This window comes from Sus scrofa, chromosome 4, assembly GCF_000003025.6.
Source record: "Sus scrofa isolate TJ Tabasco breed Duroc chromosome 4, Sscrofa11.1, whole genome shotgun sequence".
Classification (NCBI taxonomy): Eukaryota; Metazoa; Chordata; class Mammalia; order Artiodactyla; family Suidae; genus Sus; species Sus scrofa.
The window spans coordinates 130618276-130639556 of NC_010446.5; the positions used below are offsets into that span (position 1 = coordinate 130618276).

At 53.5% G+C, this 21281-nt stretch overlaps 1 long non-coding RNA gene across 2 annotated transcripts; it reads left to right on the forward strand.

The window, feature by feature from the left end:
• On the forward strand, nt 10377-19917 carry LOC106505295. Of its 2 annotated transcripts, none has more exons than XR_001299578.2 (2): nt 10377-12920; nt 16557-19917. It is a non-coding gene; the product is annotated as an uncharacterized LOC106505295 (long non-coding RNA). The 2 variants fall into 2 exon arrangements; XR_001299586.2 differs by having other exon boundaries at nt 10705-12839.

Genomic DNA, 21281 nt, shown 5'->3' on the forward strand with positions numbered 1-21281 from the left:
TAATAACTGCTTACTGTAAAAATAAAAATCGAATCATACCAAAAACCCATAAAAACAAAAGTAAAGGGGGAAAAAAGTGACCCCCAATTTTGTCAGCTACAGACAGCCTCTGATGACATTTGGGAGAATAGTGTCACATCTAGAAGTAGGTGCAGATACAAATGTGGAGTCATTTTACACAACCACGCTGTTCCGTGGCCTGCGACCTTCACTCGGGAATGTATTGCGGCCATGTCCCCGTGTCATTAAACATAGGTCTACATTATCGGTTTTGACAGCCTTGAACGCTCCCTGGTCCGGTCGCCACAGTGGCTCTTTCCACTTTATATGGAGTGTTACACCCCAGCTGTTCAGTGTGCCCGCAGTTCTAGCAGCCAGGGGTCTTTAGGCATCAAAAATGCGCTGCTTATAAGCGTTCACATGGGCCCAGAGTCAGCCCAATCGTCTTCTCAAACTGAAGGGCACCTGCAAAGGCAACCAGGAGCACAGAGCAACACTCAGACTCCTTGCCGAGGTCACTGATTTAGTCACAGCTTCTCAGCTGACATCGCGCTGGTTAGCTCTCCATATTAGGCTGGCGTTGATATGGGCCGTGATGCTAAAAGCTGCCAACGGCCACCCCTGCAAATGTGCTCTAGGCCCCAGAGGAAATGGAACCTCTACCCGGGGCCAGAGGTCAGCGCTGCTCTCGGAGGAGAAAGGGAGGCACTCTTTAAAGCATGAGTTGGCGGGGCTCCCCGGCTGGTCTTCCCGCAGCCTTCCAGAAGACTGGAGGAAGATAAGAATGAGAAAAATCCCTTCGCAGGACAAGCTGCAGATGCCAGAAATGGGAATTTGTGGAACGAAAGATGCGGGTCAACAATAGTTCGAGACAAGGGAGCCCGTGTTTGACAAGGGCCCACCTCTGCCAGGCTCCCCGGTGGGCAGCGCCTGCCTTTCAAGAGCTGCCGGTCTGGGAGGGAGAGGGAAGAAAGGCCGCACAAGGGCACAGATGCCCGTGACCCAGTGGAATGGAAGGCAGGAACCAGAACGCTGCCGTGGCGGTTCCCGAGTGGGGGTTCACCTGGGCTTGGAAGGTCAGCTCTGGCTTCAATAAGCAGGGTGGGGGCCTGGGGCACAGCACGAGCAAAGGCGTACAGGTGGGAGGCACGGTGTGTGCTGTCGAAGCACCTACTGTGTGCCTGTTGACCCAACTGGGCCCTGGGGCAGGATGGCGATTGTCCCTGTTCTCCTGGAATTTACATCCCAACAGGAAGACAGACCTTAAACAAGTCACAGCACGTGTGAGCCACACACGTTGTGAAAGAGAAGGGGATTCTCAGAGCAGGTGGCTTTTTTTGGCTGAAACATGAGACAGATGCAAGGGGCCAGGGAGACAGTGTAGGGTGGGTGTCGAGAGCCTCGGGTGTTGGGACAGAACTTGGCGTCTGTGTGTCCCCTGAAGACTGTGGGTCAGGGAGTCACACTGATGGAGCTTGATACGGCTGCACTGAAAAGGATGAGCAGGAGCTGACCCTGGCGTTTTTCCTAAACTTCTTCTCCCCAGATTTAGTCTGTCCTGTAAACAGCTCTTCTCATCACCAAATGGGCCCCGAGAGCTGGGCAGTGATCCTTTCTCCATTTCCTCTCCTGAAAAACAGATACATGACAGCGTTTCCTCCCAACTCCAAAGGGACATTTTCAATGCGAATGAGATAAAAGGACGGAGGCGTTCTTTGGAAGAAAGGCACCATGTAAATATCATCATCATCATCATTATCCTCATCAGCTCCCATCACAGCAAGTCTGGAGCCCATCAAAATGGCATCTTCTATTCGAAACATCAATCACCTACTCCAGAAATAACTCCAGATTGTCATCGTTGATGCCTGTAAGCTGGCCTGACAGCTTCCGTGGAGAAGTCACAGGTTTCCCTGGTCCCTGGAAAGGCTGCTCCAAAGACACACTTGCCTTAGGGAGCTGTTGGCAGATCAGACTGCTTCTCACCTCCCTCCCAAACCCTCATTCCTAACTCGGGGAAAGCTGGACCACTTATAGCACAAGATAACGGGGGTTATCAGCTTTTAGGGGAACATTTAAGTGCCAAATATGCCACTGTCACTATAAATAAATGAAGGATTCAAACCAGTTTGCCCCCTAACCACCTGGTATATTTTATATTTTATATTTATAGCCTGGGCTGGCTTGTGACATGAATGCCTAAGAGCAGTGATGGGCCCCTAGGTCTTGGGATGCCCCTTGACTTATAAATAGAAAGTTTAATCATTTGGTTATGAAGGCAAAGAAAGAGCTTGGGTGAACGAACACAGCCCTAGGAAGGTTGTTTGCTTTTCCCTAGGCTTCAATTTTTTAAATAATTTGTTCCTGCTCAGGGACAGGGAGACTTATTGACTAGATGGGGCTTTGGGACAGAACTCAGAGGACGATTGCTCACAGTTAAACTAGGAAACCTCATGCTACGAGTGAAATTTCCCATCACCCCATCAGGTTCACGACTGCATATTTCACACTGATGTAGGACAAGTTCAAGGACAAACAAGTTCTGATTCCAAGCAGCAGTCGAGCTACGTAGAAATGTTGGGTCTTCTGCCTCTAGAAAGAGCTCATGGAATAAACAGATTCATGGCCGTGGATCCAAGAGAGGCTTAGAATTCCAGGGTAGGATATGAACAAGCATCCATTCTGCTTATATGGGAACCAGAGGAGTGGATGAGGCTCCTGAGAGGTAACTCGGGGACAGCCCTGGGCTTGCTTTTGTCCTGGACCTAATAACCACCGAGGGAGACAGATGGAACCCATCACCATGGCTAGGGGGTAACAAGGAGTCTGAAGGAAAACAGAATTCACCCTTGCTTGGAGCAAATGGAAAGATTTTCATGGAGATCCCGTTGTGAAAACAAATCCGACTAGGAACCATGAGGTTGCAGGATCAATCCCTGGCCTCCCTCAGTGGGTTAAGGATCCGGCGTTCCATGAGCTGTGGTGTAGGTCCCAGACGCGGCTCGGATCCCATGTTGCTATGGCTGTGGTGTAGGCCAGCGGCCACAGCTCTGATTAGACCCCTAGGCTGGGAACCCCCATATGCCGCGGGTGCAGCCCTGAAAAGATAAAAAGACAAAAAAAAAAAAAAAGATTTTCATGAAGGTCTGTTTCAAAGGTCTGATGTTCAGGCTACAAACAAGGGGGGTGATGGGTGAAATCCCCAGAAACCAGCTGCCAGCAGCACTTCTGGGCCCAAGAGGACCAGGCCAGGAAATGGCGCTGCTGGGTCTGGGTCAGAGAACCAAGGGCCACACGGCTCCAGCCAGAGACCAGGATCCAGAGCCTCTTTCTTCTCACTGTCTGACTTGATGGTGCCCCCTTGGCGGGACGCAACTGCTGGACGGCTGGTGAGGAGACGGGGGAGGTTCTGTGCAGGGGCCAGCTTCTTGGCACGGAGCTGGCACAGGTGGGCGGAGAAAGGAGCCCAAGGGCTGGAAGACGACCCACACAACGCCACTGGGAAAACGAGCTCTCGGGCCCCCCAAGAGCAGCCTGGACGGGCTCCGGCCCTCCAGCGTCGGCGTTTCATCCTGTTCCTTAGGCACACGCCAGTTGTGTGGTCCCGTTCCCTCTCCCTCTCTCTGTGTCTCAACATGAGCAGGAGGACATGAGCCCGAGGAGAAAACGTCACACCCCAGACCCGCGAGTCCTGTGCCTCTTTCGTGAGCGCCGTTGGTTCTAAAATTAGGCCAGTCTCTGGGGCACCTGGTGTCCAAAAACAGCCACTTGCCTTTTGACTGCATGTCCATGACCTGCTGGCGACATGAAGTTGTCTAGGATCCCAAACAACCTGCTTTCTGCGTTTCCGCTCTGTCCATGCCCACAGCCGGCCTACAGGGCACAGACCGTTTGGGTTTTACATGGTTGTGTTGCTCACGGGGTGAATATTCCATCTAAACTAAGAGTGGTGAGTTCCCCATTCTCGGGGCTGTTCAAATGGAGCCTAAAGGACCACATCCAAGAACAGGTGCAGGTGATGCCCCAGCCAGAAAATCGGGTGTGGGCGACATCCAGTGCCCTTCACCGCCTGGAATTCCAGGTGTAGGTGTTTGTACTCTTAGGATTTGGAGGGACTTTCTTTTCCTCGGTGGCCCCCACGCCGGTCTCCCTAACACGCGAAGGCTGCCACTCCTATTAAATAGCAGGAATAAGGCTCCCACTCCCAGCAGGACAGTAGGAGATCTGGGACTCGCTCCTCTGCCAAATGACCAAGACTTTAAGAATTATGTAAAATCTCTGGAAATGGGAAGCTCCCGCTGTGGCACAGTAGGTTAAGAATCCGACTGCAGCGGATCAGGCTGCTACAGAGGTACAGGTTCAGCCCCCGACCCAGTGCAATGGGATAAAGGATCCGGAGCGGCCACAGCTGTGGCTTGGATTCAGTCCCTTGCCCGGGAACTTCTATATGCCACAGGTGCAGCCACTAAAAAGAGAAATGAAAAAGAAAAAAAAAATCTCTGGAAATGATCTTATGTGTATATATCAGATGAAGAAACACTTAGACGAGAAAACCTACTAAATTAGGGAAGATCAGTGAGCGTCTGCGGGATTGAACGTGCACCCTTCCCCCTCCCCTCCCAGCCCAGTAAATCCTTCCTCCTCCCAGCTGAGTCCTCCCTCCCGGCTCAGTCCCCCCTCCAGGCCCAGTAAGACCGTGCCCCCTCTCCATGGGGAGCCAGGGACACAGCCCACTCTCCCTGCAGTGCCTGTGTTGCCCCCCCGCCCCCCTGCTACCTGTCACTGATGCTCATTTCTGGACAGGTGCGGCCAGGAGGTGAGGCGCCCTCCTCTCCCAGCCCCACAGATGGGACAGAGCCACTGCACCCGGAGGATACTGGGGCCCTGGACAGGGGTCCAACCAGCAGAGCCAGGGTACGTGACTGCCCCACAACCAGCCCACAGCAGCTACAGCAGAGACTTCACTCAGAGAGGAGCACAGCACTGTCCCTGCTCTTAGCTGCGGAGGTTCCCGGGGGCGCAGAGATTCCCGGGGGTAGGGAGGGGACACTGTGGAACACAGCCCCAGTTTCCTCACCGGAGAAATGACTTCTTTTGCAACAGAGTGTGGAAAAGTCCCTGTAAGGATGCGGTCCAGAACGGGGTGGGGGGGGAGCTGATTGATAGGGAAAGCAGCTGGGTGGGGGGGGGAGCTGGTGGTTTCCCTGGAGGTGTAGCCTCAATTGCAGGCATCCAGATTGGAAAGGAAGAGTCAAACTCTCTCTGTGCACAGATGGCATGATTTTATAGATAGAAAATCCTAAGGGAGCCACTAGAAAATGATTAGAACTAATAAACAAATTCACCAAGGTTTTAGGATACAAGATCAATATTTTAAAAATCAATTGCATTCCTATATACTTGCAATAAACAGTCCAAAAATAAAACTAAGAAAATAATTTCACTTACAATATCATCAGAAAGAGTAAAATACCTGGGAATAAATTTAATAAAAGAAGTGTAAACCTTACACTCCAAAAATTTTTAAAAATTGTCTAAAGAAATTAAAGAGGAAGTGTCTGCCGTAGCTCAGGGGTAACGAAGCTGACTAGTTCCATGAGGATGAAGGTTTGATCCCTGGCCTCGCTCAATGGGTTGAGGATCCAGTGCTGCTGTGGTTGTGGTGTAGGCCAGCAGCTACAGCTCTGATCCGACCCCTAGCCTGGGAATTTGCATATGCTGCGGGTGCAGCCCTAAAAAGACAGACAGACATTAAAGGAAATGGAGTTATCTGTTGGCTCAGCAGGTTAAGGATCTGCATTGTCACTGCCTTGACTCGGCTGGCTGCTGTGGCTCAGGTTCAACCCCTGGCTCTGCTGTGGGTGCAGCCAAAACAAAAACAAAACAAAGATAAAAGAAATGAGAGAAGAACTAAGTAAATGGAAAACCTCTCACGTCCGTTTATTAGACACCTAATGTTGTTAAGACGGCACTACTGCCCAATGTGCAGATTCAATGCAACACGTATTGGAATCCTAGCTGAGCCCTTTGTTAAAGTTGGAAAGCTGATTCCAAAATGCACGTGTAATTTCAAGGAGCCCCAAATAGCCAAGGCAATACTGAAGAAGAAAAATAAATTTGGAGGACTCAGACGTCCCAATTTCAAACTAGCCGCAAGAGTAATCAAAACGGTGTGGTACCGGCATAGGATAGACACAGAGATGGATGGAATGGAACTGAGACTCCAGAAATAGACCTCGTGTCTACGGCCAACTGCTTCAACAAGTGGGTCAAAACTAGTCAATGGGGAAAAGACCAGTCTTCTACTCTCCTGGGACAAACATATACCCACATGCCAAAGAACGAAGTCAGACCCTCCCCTTACACCACAGACAAAAGTTAACTTAAAAGGGTTCAAATGCCTAAATATTAAGAGCAAAAACAGAAAACTCCTAGAAGGAAACATAGAAGTAAATCTGCATGACCTTGGTTTTGACAATGGATTCTTAGATTTGATACCAAAAGCACAAGCAACGACAACAAAAAACCAGATAAATTAGACTTCTCAAAATTGGAAACTTCTGTGCTTCAAAGAACAGTGTCAAGAACATTAAGAGACAACTCCCCAAATTAGAGAAAATGTATCATACATCTGATAAGGTATTGTATCTAGACATCTAAAGAAGTCTTACACCTCCGTGATAAAAAATACAAATACAGGAGTTCCCGTCGTGGCTCAGTGGTTGACAAATCTGACTGGGAGCCATGAGGTTTCAGGTTTGATCCCTGGCCTCACTCAGTGGGTTGGGGATCCGGCGTTGCCGTGAGCTGTGGTGCAGGTCACAGACTCGGCTTGGATGTGGCATTGCTGTGGCTCTGGCGTAGGCCGGCGGCTATAGCTCTGATTAGACCCCTAGCCTGGGAATCTCCATATGCCACAGAAGTGAGTGGCCCTAGAAAAAAGGCAAAAAGACCAAAAAAAAAAAAAATGCAAATACAAATAACCTAATTTTAAAATGAGTAAAATATCTAAAAAGGACATTTCTCCAGAGAAGATAAACAAATGACCAATAAACACGTGGGGAAAAAATGTTTAACATTATTTGTCATAATGCAGATCCGAGTCACGATGAGACGCCACTTCACACTCGTTTCGGATGTCAAGATCTCAAAGGGCAGATAATCACAAGGCACAGGCAGGGATGGGGAGAATCAGAGCCCTCATCCCTGCAGATCGCGTGCAAAAACGCAGCCCCTTTGGGAAAAGCAGTGTGGCCATTCCTCAAGTGCTTAAACACTGAGTTACCATAGAAGCCAGCAATTCCACTCTGGGGATGAAAGCACGCGTCCGCACAAAAGCTTGTACGTGCGTGTTTATAGCAGCACCATTCAAAATAACCAAAGCGGAGCAACAACCCAAACGTATCATCAACCGAAGGGTGGGTACATGAAAGGTGTTATCTCCACACAATGGAATAATCTTCAGCCACAAGAAGAACAGAGTCCCGAGAGCTGCGACAACACGAACGAGCCTCGAAAACACGCCCAGAGAGAGAGGCCGGTCGCAAAGGACCACAGAGTATATGGTTCCATTTATGTGACACCCCAGAGCAGGCAAATCCGTAGAGACAGAACGTGGATTGGCTTAGGGCTGGGAGTGGGGGGAGGAGTGTGGACGAAGAATAGAGAGGGAGCAATAGCTCAAGGACAGGGGGTTTTGACGTAAGGAAAATATTAAAAAACCAACCGTGGCCATGGCTGCACCTATCCGTGACTGTGCTGACAACCACTGAATTGCACGCTGGAAATGGATGACTGGCTTGTCGTATGAATTATATCTCAATAAAGCTGGTTGTTTAATGACAGTGCTAGTACCCTGTCGTCTTCGTGTCTCAGGGTGGCTGGGATCATCAAAAGACGGAAAGCTGTCAAAGGGCTCGGTATCCGATGCAGCGCTGTGGCCTGTTCTGCTCTTGAATGGGATTAATCAGCTAGTCACCAGCGCCTGTCAGTTCAACACTCAGAAGCTGCCATTCCCAAAACTCCCTTCGCCCCCAATCGGATTTCCTCTTCTTGAGCCGTTAAAATTCATGACTGAGCCAGCCCTTGCCAGAGTGCCGCATAGTGACTGCTTATGGAATGCTTCCCACCATCACAGCCTTTTTCACGTCTTCACAAAACCAGAGTGCGCGTGATAACCGCACATCCAGGTTCCTTGTTAGTCAGCCCTGGCGTCCACGTCCTGAATAGTCACAGCGCCTTTCTTCTCAAGCCCAAACCTGTTACGTGTTGGCCATCACGGTGCGTTTCTGAGCTGGGGTGAACAGCAGTCTGAGATGAGATCAGAGTTGCTCAGGTAGCAGGTTTGAGAGTCATACTGAAAGACGCTGGTTCTCGGCCCTGCGGGCAGCACCAGAAGCTGATTCTCAGCCGTGCGGGCAGCACCAACCCGGCACTTTGATGTGGAAGAAGGAGGGAGAAATCAAGGCCCCTTTCCAGGGGCATTGGCTTCGCTTTGCCTGGCCTGTCCAACCCTGCCATCTAAATACCCCTTCTGGAGTTCCCGTCGTGGCACAGTGGAAACGAATCCAACTAGGAACCATGATGTTGCGGGTTTGATCCCTGTCCTTGCTCAGCAGGTTAAGGATCTGGCTCTGCCGTGAGCTGTGGTGTAGGCCGCAGACACGGCTCAGATCTGGCGTGGCTGTGGCTGTGATGTAGGCCGGCAGCTGTAGTTCCGATTGGACCCCTACTGGGGACCTCCATATGCCACAGGTGCAGGCCTAAAAAAAAAAATAAACGCATATGTAAATACCCCTTCCTTTTTTGGTCCAGTGGTACTGCCTTGGACTGCAGCCCACCCTGTTTGGCTTGCAAGCAGCTGATGCTCCGTGGTCTCATTTTGAAACTTTTAAAATAATGTTTAATGATAATAACTTTTTTTAAGCTGTATGTGTCTGGCACGGTGCCAGGATGTTTCTGTGCCTCGTCCCCTAACCCTCACAAGTGCCCAGAGAGGCAGGTGACAAAATGGAAACCCCAGAGAGGCTCGGTCCCTGGACAGAGTCACAGGGCTAGTGACTCTGGGCAGCATTCGCTGCTGTGCATTGAAAACAGGTGCGCTGCTAGCATTTTAAAACGATAGCTCATCAAGCCATTCTCAGAGTGTAGAAAGTGTTCTTACCTCTGCTTTTCCATGTTTATGCAGATCCCGGAGTGTGTCACCCTCTTTCCCAGAGGCATCCCTTAGCTGAGCCTCAAAAGCAAGGGCGACCTGGACATCCCTGAATGCAGTTTTGGCGGGAAAATTGTGGAGTAACAGCGCCCTCGCGTGGTCATTTGCATTTTTTCATGAGGCCTTTTGGCCTCTAGAAGGAGGTGAGGAATGTGGGGCCGCTGAGCTGGAGACCTCAGAATGAGCGTTTAACTCCTGGTAAACTGAGCCTTGCCAGGACCTGGCCGTGGACCTGGCTGTGGCTCTGGCTGTGGGCCTGGCCATGGATCTGGCTGTGGATCAAGCTGTGGGCCTGGCTGGGGACTTGGCTGTGGATTTGGCTGTGGATCTGGCCATGGCTCTGGCTGTGGCTCTGGCCGTGGATCTGGCTGTAGATCTGGCCACGGCTCTGGCTGTGGCTCTGGCTGTAGATCTGGCTGTAGATCTGGCTGTGAGCCTGGCCGTGGATCTGGCTGTAGATCAAGCTGTGGGCCTGACTGGGGACCTGGCTGTGGATTTGGCTGTGGATCTGGCCATGGCTCTGGCTGTGGCTCTGGCCGTGGATGTGGCTGTAGATCTGGCCATGGCTCTGGCTGTGGGCCTGGCTGTGGATTTGGCTGTGGATCTGGCCATGGCTCTGGCTGTGGCTCTGACCGTGGATCTGGCTGTAGATCTGGCCATGGCTCTGGCTGTGGGCCTGGCTGTGGATTTGGCTATGGATCTGGCTGTGGCTCTGGCTGTAGATCTGGCTGTGAGCCTGGCCGTGGATCTGGCTGTAGATCAAGCTGTGGGCCTGGCTGGGGACCTGGCTGTGGATTTGGCTGTGGATCTGGCCATGGCTCTGGCTGTGGCTCCGGCTGTGGATCTGGCTGTAGATCTGGCCACGGCTCTGGCTGTGGATCTGGCTGTGGCTCTGGCTGTAGATCTGGCTGTGATTCTGGCTGTGGATCTGGCCTAGGCAGATTCTGTGGCCTGGACTCTCCCACTTTGGCTGAAACCAGAAAGAGTCAGAGACCCTGCAGGGGGGTTTATATTCTTCCACATTGGAATCTGGGAGGGTCTGAGGCTTCACCCTACCCACTCCTTAGCCCCCATCTGCATTTTCTTGCACACAGCAGGAGCTCGTTAGCTAAGGATTTGTTCTTTGGCTGAAAAATAAAGTCGCCAACTAGGAGGTAGAGGTGAGGGTGGCAACATTTTATTCTTTTTAACTATTCATACCCTTGTGTGAAATATGTCCATCTGACACCTATCTGGTAACAGGTGCTTCAGGAAAAAGGAAAGCACCTTAGGTTAATGAGATCCATGAATAAGTGGGAACAGCAAGCAATAGCAAATGGTGGCAGAATGGGGGGGTGGCAGCGGAGGGGGCTGGCCCAGGCCATCGCAGTCAGACTCGGCCCTCTTTGCCCAGCCCTCAAGTGCGTGAAGACCCCACGAGGGCATTTTTGCTCAGCATACCTATGGTCCCTACTGGACCCGCGTTGCTGCCTGGTGTGCCGCCTGTGGGCTTAAAGAAACAAAGCTCCCAGGATTGTGCAGGTGGAGTCAACTACGAGGAAGTGGCTTTTGTGCAGTGGCTGAGACGTCCAGGATGTGCCTCTGACCAGCTGGGGCCCCGGGAGTGGCATTGCAGTCCCAGGCCATGTCCAAGGGCTCAAAACCAGGGCGGCTGCCGGTGTGACTCCAGGGTGAGTCCAAGTCTGAGGCAGGAGGAGACCAGTGGCTGAGCAAGAGGATGCTTCCCTGCTCAGCTTTTTATTCTGTTCAGCACTGCCCCCTCCGCCCCCGACTGGATGAGCTCCTCTGGAGGGCTGCCTGGGAACCGGCCCACTGAGTCCCATATTAATCTCATCCAGAAATACCCTGGCGACCACCCAGTGACCCGGGCGCTCGGTGGCCCAGTCAGGCTGACCTGTAAAATTCACCGCCCCCCTGGCAGCAGCTGTCGTCAAACACAGCTCTTTAGCTGCTTGTGCCCAAGCTATTCTCCCTTCGACGCCAGACACTGAGGGGGGGACAGCTCTTCCCTACGTGGCACCCCCAGCTTCCATCAGCTCAGGCCGGCTCCAAGGTATAAACAGTCAAACTCACAGGTGTGGGCCCAATATAAAGAAACCACGGCGTTTCTCTGATTACACAGGTGTGTCCCCCACGGAGGACCGCGAGCACTGAGGTGGGGGCCTACTGGCCACTGCATTCCCGGTGCTTAGTGTGCAGTTTGACGCGTAGTAGGAGCTCAGATAATGCGTGACCCAGGAAGGCATGAGTCAGTGAGAGAACAGAGTCACCTGTGCCTCCCAGCTGCCGGGCTGCCTCCGCGGCCCCTGGAGCCGCCTGAAAACCATGCTTAACCTCTGCTCAGCATCTGAAACAAGCTTTACATTTTCTTCAGAGTCAAGAAGCTTCGTTTGCAAAATCCCAGCCTCCCCTGTTTTCACCGTGTTATCCCTGCAGGGATCCAGAAACTCCCCGACCCCAGCGCAGCCCTGGGTGGGGGGAGCCAGGAAGACGCTGCAGTCATGGCCATGACCGTCCTGAGGAGCCTGCGACGCTCTGGGCTTTTCCCGGAGGATCCGATGGAAACGTCGCAGCCGGCAAGCCTGCTGGGCTGCCAGGTCTGCCCTAATTCTGTGAGGCGGGCTTCCAGAACGATCTAGAGAAGGGGGAGACCCAGTCCAAGGTCATCCCTTGCGAGCGTCTCTGCTTTCAGGGTCTCGGTTTTGCTTGTGAGGACCAGGGATAGTCGCAGGAGTGGGGAGCTCACACCCCCTCCACTCCCCGGGGGGCGGGGCACGGGGAAACCACGCCCCCAGTTCATCCCAGTTAGTCTTCGTTGGGTGGAGCTGAGCTCCAGCATCAGAACTGCTTTCCCGGGGGCGCCCTGGTGGGCTAGCGGGTAGGATCCCTGCTTTCACTGCTGCGCTCCCCCCTCCCCCCCGTTCAATCTGGGAACTGAGATCCCGCACCAAGTTGCTGCACCCTGTGACCAGAAAAGAGAGAAAAAATCGCTTTCAGATCCTTGCTTGCGCCCTTACAGGGCTGACACCAAAATGTGGCTTCGCCAGGGGCTAGTGACCCGTGCTTCTCTCCGTCTTCAGGCTAATTGCCAACGACAATCGGAAGCATCATGGTAACAAACAGATGGAATAGGCTTGACCCTACGCCACGTGTGACTATAACCTTCATTGAAATACTTGGTATTTTTGATGTTCACAAGCTGAGGGGACAGTATGCTTGTTGTGTAAACACAGTTTCAACCAGAACAGTCATCCTAAGAGCCCAAAGCAGGCCACCTCCCTGGGCCCTTCTGTGCGGAAATTCCAGAGCCTCTGCTGGCCCGTGACTGTCTTCCGTAAGCCCGTTTCCTCCTCTGCTGAAACAGTAAAGGCTACCCAGTCGCTGAGTACTTTCTGTTTTCCAGGCACCGAGCTGGATGTTTGCATGGGATTGCCTCACTGAACTGTCATAGCGACAGTATCAAGTCAGTTCTTAGCTCTCTGTGCCCCGGGCTCTCAGCTGTAAGGTGGAGATGATCGTGCTGCCTCTTGGAGCAGGAGTAGAGGTTGAAAGAGGCGGTGGTGTCGAGCGCTCGGCCCTGATAGTACCAAGAAATGGAGGTGATGTGATGTGAGCGAGGCTGCAGGTGAGCGGTGGAGGGAGAGGAGGAGGAGGAGATCCTGGCTCCCGCGGGCAGAGGCTCTGGCTGCTCTTGGGCTCTCTTCAGGTGGGCATCCCGAGCTGCCGTCTCCCCCAGGCATGAGCCCTGAGAGGCTTCAACCACGTCTCTTACAGGTTTAATGCGCGTTAGCTGAATCCACACCCGACTGAAGGAAGAGGGGCCTGAGACGTCTGATGAGGAGGTGGATCTGGCCTCAGATGGCCCCACCTTGGCTGCCAACATCTCAGAGTTCCGCTTGTGGCTCGTCGGGTTAAGAACCCAACTAGTAACCCTGAGGACCCGGGTTTGATCCCTGGCCTCACTCAATGGGTTAAAGATCTGGCGTTGCTGTGAGCTGTGGTGTAGGTCAGCAGCTGTGGCTCGGATTCAGTCCCTAATCTGGGAACTTCCATATGCCCCAGGTGCAGCCCTAAAAAGGAAAGAAAAAACAGGAGATCCTTTCATGACTCAGTGGAAGCGAATCTGACCAGGATCCATGAGGACATAGGTTTGATCCCTGGCCTCGCTCAGTGGGTTAAGGATTCGGCATTGCCATGAGCTGTAGTGTAGGTCGCAGATGCAGCTCAGATCTGGTGTAGCTGTGGTGTAGGCTGGCGACTACAGCTCCAATTCGACCCCCACCTGGGAACCTCCATATGCCTTGGGCGAGGTCCTAAAAAGAAAAGAAAAGCAAACATCTTGTTTCTCTCTTGTTGACGCCCTGTCCCATCTGAAGCTCCCCACCCACTCCACGCACCTTCTTACGAGGGGCTTGGAGGGAAAGCAGAAAGAACCTGTCAGGAGCAGGCCCTGCCCGGGAGTCCAGACAGGGCCGAGGGCTTAGGGTGCGGGGAACCTGGGGATGAGATCTGAAAGCCAGTAACTAAGGATACAAGAGCCCCCGGCAGGAGGGAAGGGACCATGGGAGTGTGTGACAGAGACGGGCTGTCCCACTCATCCTTCAGGAGGGGGCACTTGAAGTTCCCCACAGCACCTGCCACCCACTGGAGCTCCCTTCCCAGCCTCCTTTCAGCTAAGAACAGCCGCTGGCACCGTTTCTGGCCTGGGGGTGTGCGGGGCAAGGATGTGAACAGTTCTCGGGCCAAAGGCCCTGCTCTGCCGTCTCTACCTGCCCCTGGGCCCAACCCCAGACCCCGGCCTGGTGACAAAGGCAAGGACCTGGGGTCAGTGTGGCAACAAGAGGGGAGGGGCCGGGCTTCCTAGCCAACGCCGCCCTGGGCCACTCTCGTGTCTCTAGATCGTCACTGAGGGTTTTATAAACTTGTGTCTGGATAAAGCAACCCAGCCCCTACACACTTGTCCATTGTCCAGAGTGAGTCCAATAACCAGGTGTCAGATGAGCGCAGCCAGAATCCCAGCTGGTAGACTCCCAAGTCCGAGCCATCCCGACAGCTCCCCGGGGCCTCCTGGGAGGGGGCATGGACTGGTTTGGGGAGATTCAAAGGAAAGAGCCATCTCACACTTCGGATGCCACCTGCTGCCAGGTTGCACTGGGAGGGCAGTTAGCCTCTTCGGGGCCCAAAGACCTCATTCACCACATGGGGCGGCAGGCACTGAGCTGCACGGAGGCCGAGGGGAGGACCTCGCAAGGTGCGGTGCGCGGCCCCATTCCGGGCACCTGTGGAAGCGTAGAGGTGCTCCGTAGGCGGAACGTTGCCTCCCCCGAGTCGGGCGCCCCAGAGAGCCCGGTAGGGACGTTCGCGGAAGGAAGGGGACCTGCTAAGGGGAGGAGCCCCGGTGCTGGCGCCGCAAGACTTTAGGGGGTGGACGTGAGACCCACGCAGTGCAGTTTTGCTGAGAGGCAGAGCGCGGCCTCACTCGGTCGTGCAAGTTGTATCTGGACTCCGCTGTGGTTAGAACTGCAGGGCGCGTCCGTCCGTCTCGCCCTTGCGCGGTGCTTCGGGCTGCCGGGCGCTCCGAGACCCTCGCCTGCGCTCAGCGTTCGCAGCCCCGCGCCCCCTGCGCCTCTATCCTTCCCCTGCCTCCTTCCACCCTCCAGGGAAAGTGGGGATCGATCGCAGGACACTACGAGCTTTTTAGGGAGACGGAAGTCGATGTGTCCTGCAGCGCTTTAGAGAACAAAATATCCTTCGTTCTATTTCTCAGTACAGGAACCTGCCTGCGTGTGTCACATAGCATTAGTTGGAGTACCGACTTTATTTATTCGGGTGGGTTTCGCTTTGGGGAGGGCTGCTTTTTTCTTTTTGGGGGTTGTTGTTATGATTTCCAGTCCGTGAAGGAATTATTGGCATTTTTACAGCCTCGCCGGCCTCAGCGTGGCTTCGAGGGCATCCTCGCCCTGAAGCGGGTTTCACAGGCTTGCCCACGTGAGGAGGGGCTCAGCGTCAGGTGCACGCCTGGCGCCCAGCGCGTCTGTCCTTGTGACTTCTGACTTGAGGACCGTTTTAGAACCACAGTGTGTTTCCTTTGTCCTAACGTGTAAGATGCGACTCTCCAGATTGGCAGGAGTGTGGGCCTCTGACTGAACCTCAAATTCAGCAACCCTAGAGGACTCTGAGGTGTCCCCCAGGATCCCGTTAGAGTCCCAGTAATGACGTTTGGCTTCCCAGACAGACTTCTGAACCTACTGAGAAATAAGCAAAAGATCAAGTACTTAAAGACCAAAATATCAGCTTTTTTGCTGACAAAGAGCTGATGTGTATCTATTAGCAAAAGGAAACAGCTTTAGGAGCTGCCATTTCCAGGCCATCCATGCTGGGCCGTGGAGTTCCCTGGTGGCTCAGGGGGTTAAGAGTCCAGTGTGGTCACTGCCGTAGGGCGGGTTGCATCCCTGGGCCCAAGAGCTTCCTCCCTGTGCAGGGCAGAAGCTGCCCTGGAGCAGCCGAACCGGGCAGGTGCTCACAGAAATGAACCTGCTCCCAGGGGGAGGTCTCTGGCCTCAGCCAGACTCACAGTTTTGCTTCCCAAATTCACAAAGGAGAAAGTCCTGGCCGGGGCTCTTCCTTTCCCTCAAAGTCTTCCTGAGGCAAATGCTGAAAGAATGACAGTTTCCTTCAAGAGGGACATCTGGTGGCCCTTGGATCTGTTCCATTCTGACGCAGTGGTCAGATCACCGCTGGTCCATGCTTTCTGGTGTCAACCGAACACCCAAGTTGCATCCTGGCGTTCACACCTCCCACAGCTGCAGTCACTTCTTGGTCTGCCTGACGCCCAGCCCCACACACCCCAGCCGTCATCTGCGGGCACCTGGGGCACTGCGGCTGGAGCTCAAATTGCATCTTACGCCCCTTAAATGATACGACCTCTTCCTCTTCTGTCCTTGTGGAGACACGTTCTGTTGGCCGTTTCCACAGTTTGTAGACTTCAGTGTCATTAGGTGTCACATGGACCCATGACAATAATAAACGGAAAACCTGATCATTGTGTGGGAGCTTTAAGTCTGTTCCATTTAAATGAGTCATATCATTAAGTAAATACACAGTTTCCTGTAAGCCTTTCATCGGTTACATAAGTACCAGGGCAGTTCACTCTGACCCTGAGTTTTGTTACAGTTTGGTCCTTGTTCTGCAAAATTTTCATTCTTGGATTACCAGTTTTCAGGGACACCTGCCAATTCCTCCCTTTGCCTTCAGTTCTCTGAGCATTGAGAGTGTGTGTGTGTGTGTGTGTGTGTGCTGCGTCCCAGTCTTACGAACTGAAGGTACCTTTCCTGTTTTCCAGCAACCTGAATCGATGCCAACCTTCCACTGGGCTCCCCTGTTGGTGTGGGGGGTGTGCCCTGCTGGCTGCTCCAAAGCTTTCCACTGGGCTTTGCAGGCTCCGCGATAAGGCATGTGGCACTGGAAAGAAACAGAACCTGCAGACCCTTCAGAGGCTCGGCCTTCTCCTCGGCGGACTGGGCTGCTGGGCAGAGGTGTAGGAGACCCTGGCTGCTCCTCCGTGCTGCTGTCACATTCCCAGTAACCCTCCCCCGTCCTCCACTGGGTACCCACCTCCCATGCTTCAGGACTCGCTTCTCTCTCTCCTCCTGCCCTGTGAATCCCTCCAGGGCAAAACCCCTGTTCTGCTCTTGCGATCTAGTCCAGCCAGCTCCTGACTTCTGCAGGAGCTCAGGTAATACCTGAGGGAGGGGAAGGGAAGGTGGGAAGGCGGTGAGGGAGGCCAGAGGGGACGGAGCAGCCCCAGCCTCCTGAACAAGCTGCGCTCGGCAGCAAGCCGTTCCCCACGTTTCCCACTGTCGCCTCCTTCCTCTCCATCGTTCCCAGTCCATCCATGTCACCTCCATGTCACCTCCTCACTCCCACGTGCATCCACATCACCCCCTAGTGCCCCGCCCCAACACCCTTCCTCAGGGAGCCCCCAGGCAGCACACGGACACAGTCACACTCTGTCTTCTGTCCCTGCTTTGCCTACTTCCTGGCTCTTCGTCACCTGCAATTCTTTCAGCTGCTTGCTGGTTGTCGTCTGTCCCCTGCACTAGAATGAAGCTCCGGGAGGTACCACAGCTTCGTGTCTGAAACGGTGCCTGGCTCGTGGGAAGTGTTCATGAGCTTCGATGGAATGACTAAATGGAGGAGAAGCGGGAAGGGAGGGTCCCCCCTCCCTTTTGCCCCATTAAATACACTTTAAAATGTGGCGTGTGGGGAGTTTTCCTGTGGCTCAGCAGGTTAAGGATCCAGCATTGTCGCTGCCGTGGGTCAGGTGGCTGCTGCGGCGTGGGTTCCATCCCTGGCCCAGGAACTTCCACATGCAGTGGGCGTGGCCAAAAAAAGTGGCCATGGGCACCTCCCCAGGGGAAAAGCAAGTGTTCTTCTGCCCTCTGTGACCTGCTCCTGGTCTTCCGTGTAGACTGCGGGGTCCCAAGGCACCCGGGTGGGAAAACAGGTGAGGGAACGGGCTCTGGTCCTGAGACCGTCCCAACCCCACGGCCGTGTGCAGCCAAGGACGGGCTGAGCCTCTGGAGGGTGAGGGGACCTTCACGGACCCTAAAGCCGAGGTCAAGGTCACTTTAGGTCCACGGTGGCCAGGGAGCTGGCGGCCTGGTGAGGGCCTGGAGCTGGACCCGGGAAGCCAGGCGAGGCTGCAAGGCTGCTCCTCATCCGCCTGCACGGTCCTCCTTTCTCCTTCAGCCTGGCACCTGCTTCCTTCCCCCTCTCAGCGCAGACTCTGCCCAGGCACCAAACGCGCTGCTTGAGAGGCTCAGAGGCCCATCTCTCAATTTCACGGGCAGCGTCTAAAGGGTCCAGGGTGGGTCACATGTCTACACCTCTTCCGGTCAGCTGTGAGTGCGGTGGGGGCCACACTGTATGGACATGGCAGCTGGCTCAGGGTTCAGAGAAGAGGTGCGTGGCTGGGGGTCACCCCAAGAGACATCTGCCTTGGGCAGCAGGTGTTGGGCTCCAGGCTCCAACCGTATCTGAGAAGCAGTTTTTGTCATTTCCTTTCACCTGTCCAGCTATTTCCCACAATCGCCCCACAATCGCCCAGCACTGGAAGCTCAGGATCTAAGAGGCTGCTCTCAGAGATAGCTGCTGGGTCACTTGGGCACTGAACACGCGTTTCCAGTGTCAGAGGACCTAAAGCACAATCAGCGACAGAGAAACAGTTATCGCCCTAAGGTGGCCTTAAGCCAAATGCTACGGATGTCCGTGGGCGACTTTCCACCTTCCTCTTTTTGCTCCTGGGCCTGAGAAAACAATTCCTGGAATGTACCCACTGAGGCCAACCGCCCCAACCAAACAAGAGAGTGTATCTTGTGTGGACCCAAAATGCACCTTTCCGTGGGGAATTGTGAGGCCAGCTCGCACAGCCTTCTGCTTTCTCGATGACTCCTTCTGACTCACCCAGGTAGCTGTCTGGCTCTTTAGCCCAGGGGTATGGGATCCAAGATGACAGCAGGTGAGATCACACTTTGGGTTTTTGGAACACTTGGTATCTTTCAACTGATTTGCCTTTGAGCAAACTTCTCTCATTGTGGGGAGCCTGTTCGATGGTTCAAGGCCTGAGGAGGGGGCTAGCGACAAGGTGGCCCCAGAAGAGGATCTGCTCTGCCCTTTAATGTGAGGCCTTCACAACTATGGACAGAGGCGTATTTCCTAATAATGCAGATGTGTGTCAGTCATTGTCCTGCCTCCTTGCAAGGTTTGGGGCCAGTTCTGCCTTGTCACATGGTACCTGCCCAGTACCTGCCCAGGTACTCCTCCAGGAAGACTTCCGTGGTTTGTGCGAAGAGTCCTGGGCTGGTGGAAGAGAGCTTTGCACGTGGAGAGGGTGCAGCCGAGAGCCACACAGAATCCTGCGGCACAGGCGCTGGCCTCGGGACCTAGCTGATGGCCACTGTGAGCGCAGCCCGCGAGCATCCTCAGCACAGGTGCACAGGTCGTCTCATCTGGGGTCCGGGGTGCGAGCACAGCCGTCTCTCTTCCTGTCCTCCAGGGCCCCTCTCTCCCCATCCCGCGGTCTGTGGACGCCAGGAGAGGAGGGGGAGACCCCCCTTTGCAAGTCTGCAGTTATGCGCCCGCCTCTTTCTGTCTTACACCTTTACCAGTGACTTTGGAACTTAAAAACTACAAATTTGCCTCCTTTATTCTCTGGTTTAAGAATGGGACCTTCCCCCAAAGCAGTGGAGGACTCCTAGCTAGTTCTTGGCTAAGACAAAGACCCTCAGGGGGCAAGTGAATAAAATCAGAGAGCCCAGAACAGGAAGTAAGGAGCAGGGATGGGTGGACATTGGGGGGATGTGAGAGCACAGAAATAATTCTTTAAAGTACTACCCCTCCCCGTGGGAGCCAGGCACTGTGTTCTGAATACGAGGCTTGTTATGACGGCGTTGTGTGCTCCCGTTCTCCTGGTTTCATGAAGGCCGTAGACAGACACGCGAACCTTGAAGGGAGGACAAAGCACGAAAAATACCAGCACCGTTCAAGAGAAATGCAATGTGACTCACGTAGGGAATTTTACATTTTTTAAAAACAAGTGAAATGAGACAAGTGACATTAATTTTAATGATATAGTGTGTTGAACCCCATGTATCTGTAAGAGCACCATGTCAATGTGTGATCAATAAAAACATTAACAAGGAGATATTATACTTTTTTTTTTGTCCTAAGTGTGGGAAATTCCATGTGTGTTTTATATTTAGAGTATATCTCAGTCTGATGAGCCGCAAGTGCCTGGCGATTGCCATATGGGCCAGGCAGTTCCACACTGTCTCTCAAAGTTTCCCAACCCACGGGCCTGCGCCCCAGTTGCCCACGGTGGTAAATTTCATATTAGTGTGCGCTCTCCAGACTTCGTCCCCGTCCGCAAATGACTTCTCCACTTTTACCAGTGCTCCCTGCCAATCATCTGCCAAATGAAGCACACACACTCAAAAGTACGCCTCTGGAGTTCCCTTTGTGGCTCAGTGGAAACGAATCTGACTAGTATCCATGAGGACGCAGGTTCAACCCCTGGACTGGCTCAGTGGGTTGGGGATCCAGTGTTGCCATGAGTTGTTGTGTGGGTCACAGATGTGACTTGGATCCTGTGTTGCCGTGGCGGTGGTGGAGGCTGGCAGCTGCAGCTCCGATTAGACCCCTAGTCTGGGAATTTCCATGTGCCACGGGTGTAGCCCTAAAAAGAAAGAAAAAAAAAAGTGTGCCTCTGAGCCAGCTTCTGGGGAACATACCCTAAGACCTGGTGGATCTAGCCTGGCAGCGCCGAGAGTAGCCACATCTCATATCAGTTAAGCTGTTGTCAAGTGGGAACCTTCCCGCCGTCATGGAAACATAACAGGAGCACAGGTGGAGCCCCCGTCCGGGGAGTGCTTCCTGGGCAATGAAGTAAGTACCTGCTAAGCTATAGTTACAGCAAGGTGTGTTCTAGGCTGTGACAGCCTAGGAGAAGGGCCTGTCCATTTCTGAGCCCTAATAGCAAGGGGTAGAACAGTGTCCCCTCCCCTGAGGCCTGAGTGGTGACGGCGGTAGCAATGCCCAGCAGAAGGGCCGTCTCCTGAGGGGCCCCGGCAGCAGCGCGGCCGAGTGACAAGGAGACAGGGCAGAAGAACACCAGGGACCTGCTTGCCTTCCCACGAGATGGCTCTGGGGATGCTCAGACCCACCAGAGAACAGTTTTCCAGCCACCAAACCAAGTGTGGGGGTACAGCTACGACATTTGATAGTCAAAGGGAAATTTAAATTTTTGTAGGCATGGATGGTAAAGTCGGGACACAGGAATGGCATGTGAATTACGTCTTGACCAGCTGTCTGAGTCAGGATGACTTCAGACAAGCCTGTATTCACGCCTCCGAGAGCATCCAAGAAAAACAATGGCCTGTTGAGATACGGATGGACTCTGACCCTGTTTATAGATTCTTTAGAAGAGGTGTGTGTTTCCTGGAGTCAGAGCATGACTTTAAATGCTTTCAAACAACACCCAGAACACAACCCAGCTCCATCGGGGGTG